The following is a 10048-nucleotide window of genomic DNA, read 5'->3' on the forward strand; positions in this document are numbered from 1 at the left end:
CTGGGCCTCATTTATCACAGGAAGAACTCAGGCCATGGCTGGCTCATATCTGCCAGACTCACAGTTGCCCTTTCTGCCTTGCTCCACACTGTCCAGCTGCCCTCCACTATGGAATCAGGATGGAGGCAGAGTGGGGAGACTGAAGCCATCCTGGGTAGGGAGTAGAGGGTGCTTAGTACGGGAACTGACAGTCTGTAGGCCCGGATGCTGTTGTAATTGCTTTTTCTTCCTCCTATCGGTTGTATTTAATTAGTGCATGGTATACCGAGCTATTTGCCATTCCACTTCCTCTTGGAAATTCTTTTCCTGAAAGCAGTGCTTCCTCTGTCCCATGGCTGTTTTCCTCACTCAGCCTGTTCATGCTCGTCTGCAATGATAAAGGCAGGTCCTTCTCAGCATTTTTGTTGCTATGCAATCTCTGCATTGTACCATAGGGCAATTACCACCTTCACCCCACCCCTGCATCTGCAGAAAGATCTTACTCCGGGGAAACTGCTCCAGAGGAGAGAAAAATGGTGTCTGAGTGTCCCCTGGAGGCCACCGATGATAGAACCGCTTGTGCCTTGTGCTCTTAATCCTGCCATGCAGGTGGATGGATAAGGCCTCACCCGGTCTTTTGTATGTTATTTTCAGGAAGACAGGTAGAATGACCACACTGTGATAGCTAAATAAAGCAGACTCATATGTGGAACCTACGTTTGATACATACAAATACTTACATACATGTATTTAAACATTTAAAAGACAGAAGTAGAAATGGGGGCTATTTGGTGGGAGGGGCAACAAGAGACAGTAATAGGGATAAATATGAACCAATATGAATATGCCATAACAAAACCCTTGAAATGTCAGTGTTGCCAAGTATGGTGGAGCATCCTTGGAATTCCAGCTCTGAGGAGGCAAAAGTGGGAGGATTGCCACAAGTTTGAGATCAGCCTGGTCTACAATAGCAAGTAATTAGCCCAGACACCCAATACAAAAAGAAACAAAACCAGCCTTTTGTAGGAATCTATGTGCTTCCTCTAGTTCTGGCAGATGTTGATATAATGCAGATCTAAGTTACAGGGTGAAGAGTCCTAAATATTAGAAGACTCACGGTTTCAGAAATACCATCCCCGCTGCTGAGTCTCAAGGCCGGGAGCTGGCCCATCTAGCACTTTCCTCCACCTGCTGGGTTGAGGCAGCATTAGACCCAGGCCCGACACTGGTTACTAGTCAGCTGCATGGCCCACCTACATCACTGAGGCTCTTGATACACTGGAGCTGCTGAGAGGGAAACAGGAAGGCTAAGTTTCTGACGAGCTCAACGGAACTGGGAAAGGAAGGAAGAACATCTTGTCTGGAGCTTCATAATGAGCCGTGGAGAGGACTGGCAAGGGGCAGGGCTGGTGAAAGCTCCACCAGCCAGGCCAGGGCCTCAGACTATGCCCCCTGGTAGCCAAGCGGCTCTGTGGCTAGTCTGGACTAGAGTGGGGGAGTCAGACCTGTGTTTGGAAGAGGATGTTCAGAGGAGTTAGGATGAAGCAGAGGAAGGGAAGAGGGTGCTGAGGAAATTGAGCTAGTGGCCGAGTCAGAGGTTTGAAAGAGCCATGGTGACTTAACCCGGCGGTGCCGAGAGACGTGGTGAGAGGCCCACCTAAGCGCCGTTTGTGGAAGAGCATCAGCAGGGACCAGTGGCAGACTGTCGAGCGGATGGGACAGGAGGACTTCCCAGCAGGTTGTCTGCCAGTCCTCTCTTCTGCTTCTCTGCTCATGATTCTTCATAGCAAAACTGACTCTGCAGAAGTTCAGAGAAACTCCTTAAGATGGAAAGTACTCATACAGGTGTACATGCCCGCAGAGGAACAAGAACACAGTTGTAGGTTATGAAAGTCTGTGTCTTAGAGACAAAATTGAAGATCACGCTGCTCAGGGTGTTAGCATCTATTGTGGTTTGAATCTTGAATTTTCCCTGCAGGCTCATGTTTTGAATGCTTGGTCCTCAACTTTTGGCAGACCGTGGAGACTAAGCAGTGGGCCTGGCTGGCAGAAATACAGCACTAGTAGTCTTTGAAGGTCAGATTCACCCTGACCCAGCTAACACTCTCTGCTTCCTGGTCAGTCAGGATGTGAACAAGCCTCTCTTGCGCCCCATGTCTTCCCACACTGAGAACTCTGAAACCATGAACCATCATAAGCTTTTCCCGTCTTTAGTTCTATCAAGTCAAAATGATGCACAATAGTCGAACCAAAACCTGGTACCAGTGAAGTGGGGTTGGTCAGTGATAAGCCTGACTGGGTGGTTCATGGACCTTTGGAACCCACTTGTGGAGGTCCAAGTCCAGAGAAGCCCCAGTGTGCTGTAAGTGCACTTTAGTGGGTTTGGTAAGAGCACAAAGGTCCAGAAAGCCTATAGAAGTGCAGATCGTAGACTACTCATAGGTTTCAGATGGGGACTGGATTCTATTAGGAATTGTGCAAGACATTTGTGTTACATTTTGGAAAAGAATTATCTGCGATCTGCTGGTATTTGAGTGAATCCGAATTTTAAAAAAGCAGTGGACAGATTTACTGGGCAGAGGAAATGTCAAGACAGTATAACATTCAGGCTGCAGCATCGTCATTGCTGCCTTTTAGCTGGGTTTCTAGTGAGAACCAAAAGCAAAGAGTGAGACAGAAAGATCTGAGGCATGTGTATTGGGCAAGGGAAGGCATGTGGATACAGCTGAAGCTGCAGACAAATCAGATGTAGACAAAAGGACTGGAGGCTTTAAAAAAATGTTTTTGTCTCACTGTGAGTCTGTTTTCAATTTTTCCTTTTTAAAACTTTTAATTATTATTATCATCATTTGTATGTGTGTGTGTGTGTGTGTAGGAGGAGGAGGAGGAGGTTAGAGGGTTGTCAGATTGCTGGAATTGCAGTGACAGGCAGTTGTGAGCTGCCTGATGTGGGCTCTGGGAATCAAACTTTGAGCCTCTGCAGTAAGAATAGCACATGCTCTTAAGAAACCACTGCATCATCATCTCTTTAGCCCCAAGGCCTGTAGTTTTTATAGAGATTAGAAGCTTGTACTTTGCACTGGGCCAATAGGAATGGTATCTTGAGGGCATGATCCCTCTCAAAAATAAGCTCTGGTATCTAACCCTCCAATCTCATTAGAGAAACTTCATTTCTAAAGAGAGAGCGCAAACCAAAGGGGTATCCGGTCAAGGGTCACCGAGGGAAAAATTTCCCTAGTTTCAGCTTCATAGGACATATGGTACATAGAGGACTGGATGCTTAAGCTGGAAGCAGAGCTGGGCATTGACCATGTGGTGCTAGTTTTTCAGGCTCATAAATTCCAAAGTTATTGGATCATGGGGGCTTGTATCAATATTCCAGAGATAAACCTTCAGGCCAGGTAGCAGATAGCAGGGTCAGCTTCCCTGCGGGACCTTCCAAACAAGGTATGCATGAAATGTGAAGGCAAAACCTAAGTTATAATGGAGACTCTGGGATGTTGGAGATGCCAAGGATGTGGGATGATGTCTGTCTAGAAAAGCTGCATCAACAAGTGGAGCTGGCCCAAGAAAGAGGCCATAGTGTCTGAGTCTGAGTTCCTTGGAGCCCAGATGGTGCCACATGAATCCCAGATGTTGGATATGGAACTATAGAATTTAATGTTTGCCTTGCTGGGTTCCAGTCTTGCTTTGAGCAATCTAAATTTTCTTTTTCTTTTTTGTTATTTTCCCATTTCTTCTTTTGGAATAGGAATGCTTACTTAGGGCCATTGTATACCAGAAATATGTCGCCTTCTTTTTCACATGACAGGGTTTCAGATCCCGTGAATCTCAAAAGACACAGATGATGGACATGTCAACAGTGTTGAGCCACTACAGGCTAAGGAGGCTTTTGAAGTTGTAGTAAAGGCACTTTGCATTGTGAGATGGCCACATGCTTTCCAGTTCAGAGTAGGGGGTGTTGGGTTTGAATCAGAAATCTTTCCCACTCCATGCTCATTTCTTGAGTGTTTATTTCTCAGTTGGTGGTGCTGTTTTGACAGCTAAGGAGAATATAAGAGGTAGGGTATGGATGGTGACACGGCACTAGTACTTGGCCTTTGAAGGTTATACCTACCTTGGGTTCTCTACTACTACTCTTCGTCCTGTGACCAGATGCCAACTCATGCTTCTGCTACTATGGGTGGAATGTGGTGGAATATTCTGTCAGGCTTGTCCCACTACAAGGGACTGAAATGATGAGTCAAAATAAGTATTTCCTGACATTGTCAGTATTTGATCATATAACGTAAAAGTAAAACAGTATGTCGAATCCCACATGGACCTCCCTCAGCAATTTTGTCTCCTATTGTTTGGGAAACAACCAGGTCTCACTCTAGGCTTGGATGTGCAGGAATGGACTCCTTCCAAGCCTTCCTCACAGGCGTCCTGCACTTTCTGCAAGACCAAAGCATGGGCCAGTCCAGAGATTTCTCCATAATTCAGCTGTGTCTTTCACAGCTGAGCCTGGGGAGAGGAGAGGCTTTCCCCAGTCGAACAGTTCTCTAGAGGCATAGGCAGGCGAGAAGGGGTGTTTAAGGTCTATTCCTTTCTCACCTTTTATGCCAAAATGCTGAAGAATAGTCAGGGATCTGGGAATATGGTTCAGTGGTGGAACACTTGACCAGCATGTGTGAGACCTGGGGTCATCTTCAGCACTGAAAAACAATAACAAAAAACTGTTTACATCATTGTGTTTTTTTAAAAAATGTTTTAGAGAAAGGCTATGTAGCTCAGAATGATCTCAAACTTTCTAAGTAGCCTGAGGATGGCCTTGAACTTCTGATCCTCCTGCCTCTCTTTCCTAGTGCCAGGACTACAGCACTGCACAATTACCTGCAGTTTTGTGTGGTACAAAGCTTCATCTTCATGCATGCAAGACAAGCCCTCTGCCAGTGAAGCTCTGCTCGTATCCCTGGCTTTGATGTCATTTGTTTGTTTTGTTTCTTCTAATGCTTGGGATAAAACCTGGGCTTTTGCTTCCTTGCTATTTCTCTCTCTCTCTCTCTTTCTCTCTCTCTCTACCCGTCTGTCTGTCTGTCTCTCTGTCCCTCTCTCTCTTCCTCCCCTCACTTCTCGTGTGTGTGTGTGTGTGTGTGTGTGTGTGTGTGTGTGTGTGTAGGTTCAGGTACATGGAAGTTCCATCACTCGGGCCCCTGGGTGCCCTTCTTCTCCGCTTTATGTTCAGCACCTGCCCCATCGCATCTGTTGCCACTACTTTAGGGGGTCTAAGCTTCTCTCCTCTGAAATCATGTCTGCCTGTCCTGTCACTGCTGAAGAGGAAGAGCCTGGTTTGATGCCCATCAACTTCAAAGGTTTGTTCTGCTCCTGGGTTCCCAGCCTCCTGCCTCTTCCTCCTACTTAACAATGATTGGATTGTGGCACCTCCCATGGAGTTGGACTTGGGCTGGAGGTAAAGGGTTTCAAAGTCTATTTTGTTCTTGGGATGCTGCAGACAGAGCATGGTATGCTGCAGACAGAGCTGTTGTGTGGTAGTCTCTTTGGATCCAGCCTCAGGTCAACAAATGTCCTTCCCAGGAGCTTCTGTACTCCCTGGGAGAAGAGCAAGAGAGGAGTAGAGCCTAGCAAACCTGAAGATAACCCACTAGGGTTTCCTGGTTCATTTGGGAAGCAGCAGGAGCTTTGGGTAGGTTGCTCTAGCTTGAGTGCTGGTATCCAGTGCTCACTGAGGCTGGCCACTACTCAAAACGTATCCATTGGTTCCCTTTCCAAAAGCCTATTATTAAGGTTTATTCCCTTCTCACCTTTTATGCCAAAATGCTGGAAACTGGTCATGGATCTGGGAATATGGTTCAATGCTGGGACACTCATCCAGCATGTGTGAGGCCTGGGGTCATCTTCAGCACTGAAAAACCATAACAAAACCCATTTACATCATTGTATTTTTTAAAAAATTGTTGTAGAGAAAGGTTGTGTAGCCCAGAATGGTCTCAAACTTGTAGCCTGAGGATGTAGCCAGTCCCAGCTGAAGCACCTGCTCCAGTAATACACAAGGTACAGCCTGATGGAGAGCTTCATCCCTGGCATCCCTGTTCCTGGCTTTGACCATCATATCTTTGTCTTCCCTGTAGGTAATCATCAACAGAGACTTGCAGGGAAGCTCTCTGTGCATTGCACACATCTTTGAGGTGTTAACCAAGTGGCCTGGAGCTCTACACCCTATCTATGAGCTGATGACAGAACGGGAGAATCAGAGAAGACTTAGAACCCCTGCAGGGACAACCCCTGGAAGTGGCCAGAATACTGAGCAGACTAGCCCCGACTTCCCACCAGCAAACTATCTGATCCTGCAATGCCAGACCCCCAGTAAAGTCAAGGTATCTTCCATTTTTTTCAGAGGAACTGTCTGAGCTGAAAGAACTGAGGAGAAGGACATATCTGAGAGCCCCAGTGGACTCAGTCAAGAACATTACCAGACATTGGCAATCAACACCCGAGGGCCCCTATGCTGCCTCCCTAACCTGTACCTGGTGCTGCTGGTTACACTGGGCAATTGAAGACAAATGGCATACAGGCCATCAACCTGTGACGCTGTGCATGATTGTGTGTGTACTATCTAGTCAAGCCTGTGTCCATGGCCCTAAGATAGCCATGCTTATCAAGGCTGGAGTTTAGGTGTGGCGGCGACAGTTACTGAAAGGTAGCTTGCCTCTGCCTGCAGTGGTTTCCTCTGTGATCATGACTGGGATATTGACTCCAAATCAATGCAGGGAGGGCAGAAGGTGACCATGCCAAGGCTGAATAGGGACATTAAGATAAGTGATGGGACATTAATATATCAGCAGCCACATGTGTGGCAAAGGGCTTGCAAGTTAAATACCATGGTGGTCCAATGATTTCTAAGTCCTGCCCAGTTCTTGACTGTATGTCCTGATTCAATAATTCATAGCTGAGGGACCTATTATCAGTGACTTTCTGGGAGTCAGTCCCAGGCCAACTCATGCTGTGCTCCCTGATGTGGGTCAGGAACGAAGTGAACCTCCATGGGTGCCCTGGCATTTGGAGGGCATTTAGGTTCAGCAGTTCTGGCTACAGTGCCAGGATTTCTAGCTGCCTGAGCTTGGCAAACTCCTTCTCCCACCAAGAACCACATGCTTTCAACCCTTTTCTCTGCACGGTACCTGACTTCCAAGATCTGTTTTTTTTTTCTTCCAACAGGAGAGGGTGTCTGTAGAATGCTTGGTGCAAACTGCACCACAGTGGTCTGATCTCCTCCCCTCCCTCTCCTCCCCCTGGAGGACTTGGGTCTGACTCTCTCTTGCTCCTCATGGCTCTCTGGTATCTTCTTCCCCAGTAGGAGCTCTAGTTCAAGCAATCTGGAGCAGAAGTGGAGGAGCCAACCTGGGAGTGTCTGTGTGTGCCCAGCTCTCACAGAGGGGTTCTGGGAATGCAGAAAGGAGCAGGGCAGCATAGAGGTGATGTTGCAGAGTGGAGGTGAGGAGCAAGGGCTCTCCAGTCAGACCACACTATAACTCAGTGTGCGGCCTTAGAGGAAGTCACTTAATTGCACTATAACTCAGCTTCCCTCTCTGTAAAATAGGTATAAAATTCACCAACCTCGTGAATGAACAGTGCATTCCAGTGCTCAGCACATCCACCAGTTCCACTAAATACGTATTGGCACTAACTCCAACTCCAACTCCAACGGAGGAGCCGGGATAGGGAGCTGTGCAGTAGGGTGGAGTGGTCCCCTCAACAGTTGGCCATCTCTCCCACAGATGGGAAATATCAGCGGGTGGAAGTCTTGGAATAAGTATTCCTTGAGGGATGGGGAATATTTATGTTATTTCTGTATTTTCAGGCACTGGAGGTGGTTCCCAGAACTTGGCACAGGCTGGACAAGTGTTTCTTCTGTAAGCTATAAGCAACAGTCCCAGTAATTCTTAGATGAGTAGATGGGAGGAGAAAAGCAAGCCTCCCCAATCCCTCTAATCCATGTTCTTGACCACCCCAACTCTTACCCCACCCTCTGCATCAGAAAACAACTTAATGAATTCCAGCTGAGCCTCATTCTCAGCCATACTGTACTATCTATACCTGGAGATCTGCTCTCAGTGGGCAGACAGGAAACTACCACCACCGTGCCTGCATTGAACTCAACGCCAGTGAAATGGGCCTGCCTGCGAAGAGAGGAGTCAGTTTGGAGTTCTCAAACAGCCTCAGCCTTCTTCTCCCTACCCTTCCTATCCTGGCTGGGTGGGAGTTCAGGAAGCATCGTGGCCTGCCAGTCTACCTCATACAGGCTTGGACGCAGCCTCTTGGCTGCGGGAAAAGGACAGACACAACCCTTTCATATCAGCATGAGAGGTAGGTTGATAGTGATGTTGGATGCTAGTGTTGACCACAAGCTTCCCCCTCCATCACGTGATCCCAGTGGCCTCACAGAGCTTTGCTTACTTAGAAGCCTACTCTCCAAAGAGTCACCATGGAAAGAACCAGCTTTAGCTGTCTCTCTGCTGGTGTAGTGCTACCTGGGCCAGTGGGACGGGGAGCTGTTGCTGCTGTTCCACCTGTTTCTCTCCACACACCTGCCTCCAGCCTTCCTGGCTCATCAGCTGCCCATAACCTCCTGCATTTGGCATTAGCACTTCCGGCCCCATGAACCTTTCTGTTTCCCATTGACCACCTACGGCTAATTTTCCAAGAGACCACTAGTGGTTACTGCTGGGAAATGCAGACCACCAGACCCTGAATTTCCTGTGAACAACTTGTTTTCCTCTACTCTGAGCAGCCTGCAGCTGCTCAGAGCATAAGACCCTGATGGCAGGGGAGTGGTTTCTGGTGGATCTGCAGCTGAAAGATCCCGAGAGCTGGGGCGTGGCCAGAGCCCTATATAAGCTGCCCCTGAACACAATAAAGAGGGCATTTTTATTTCAAGGATGACCCGTGTCTCTTTGTGTTTAAATCTCCAGGCCCTTGCCCGGCTGCGATTGCGAACCATCTTGTAGTGCAGGCACCACACTACAGGCATAGTACCATAGTACACATACTAGCACGGATGTTACAGTTACCTCTTCTCGTGCCACAGTTTGGTCATGCCTACTTTTGAACACATGCCATGAGAGCTCTCGTTACATAGACCTGACTAGGGCATCTCCGTGGTCTCAACAGCATCACTGATGGGGGTCTCACTTTCTTGCCTGTGCTGATCTCAAACTTCTGGGTGCCTATGAACATGCTTCAGCTTTTCAAGAAGCTAGGTCCCCAGACAAACCTGGTAGTCCTTTTTAAAAATGAAGAAAGTGAGGCCTGGAGAGCTCAGTCAGGTTGCTTTGAATGTTTACTTGCTTTGCGCATATTTAACATCCCTGGTGTGTCAGGCACTGAGAGTATGCCAGTAAGATGTAGCTTCCGTTAGACCGAGGAAGGAGAAGGAGGTGACCTGTTGGTTGTGCGGAGTGGGATAGAGAGGGAAGACATCAAGGTTGCTCTGGGAGAGGCTGAGGCCCAGAATTTGGTGTCATTTAATGAAGGTCAGCCAGAACCATGTTAGAGGGTTGAGGAGACAGCTCCTCATGTGGAGAACTGTGGGTCCTAGAGCAAGATGTGGATGGAGATGTCCCCAAAGTCAAGAGGAGGCCCCAAGTGAAAGACGACATAGTTCCCAAATAAGCTTTGCAATTGGTTTTTGTTTACTTGCTAAGCATGGGGAATGGCTTTCTTACAGGGCTGGAATTTTTTTCATCCCCCCCCACCATGGATGTCTGCTGTCACATTGCATTTTTGCTATGTAAACCTATGTCATATCACCAATTTTCAGTAAAGTCTACTACAAACTCAAAGGCCTTTGTGCATATTTCTTTGTACAAGAATGACAGAACTGTGCACTTGTCAATAGATCACAGATGCCAGCAGCTGGCAGGTATTAGAGCAGGTACATAAAGTAACAAGTGCACACCAGGGGTGCACACACTGGACCGCAAACATGAATAAGGCTCGCTGAACCATGGGAACGGCGACAGGCCAGCACCAAAAGTCCTATGCTGACATGTTAGTGTTACTGATTCGG

General features: G+C 47.7%; 1 long non-coding RNA gene across 3 annotated transcripts in view; it reads left to right on the forward strand.

Moving 5' to 3' along the window:
* Positions 1-9821, forward strand: part of LOC125406910 (uncharacterized) — a 30146-nt gene extending 20325 nt beyond the window's left edge. For 2 of the 3 annotated variants that reach the window (XR_007234033.3, XR_007234048.3), the window contains one exon: positions 6111-9821. This is a non-coding gene — a long non-coding RNA (uncharacterized LOC125406910). The remainder of the gene's footprint in view (positions 1-6110) is intronic. The other variant, XR_007234049.3, reaches the window with a different exon arrangement.
* Positions 9822-10048: the final 227 nt, after the last annotated feature.

Source organism: Myodes glareolus, chromosome 3 (assembly GCF_982192425.1).
Source record: "Myodes glareolus chromosome 3, mMyoGla1.1, whole genome shotgun sequence".
NCBI lineage: Eukaryota > Metazoa > Chordata > Mammalia > Rodentia > Cricetidae > Myodes > Myodes glareolus.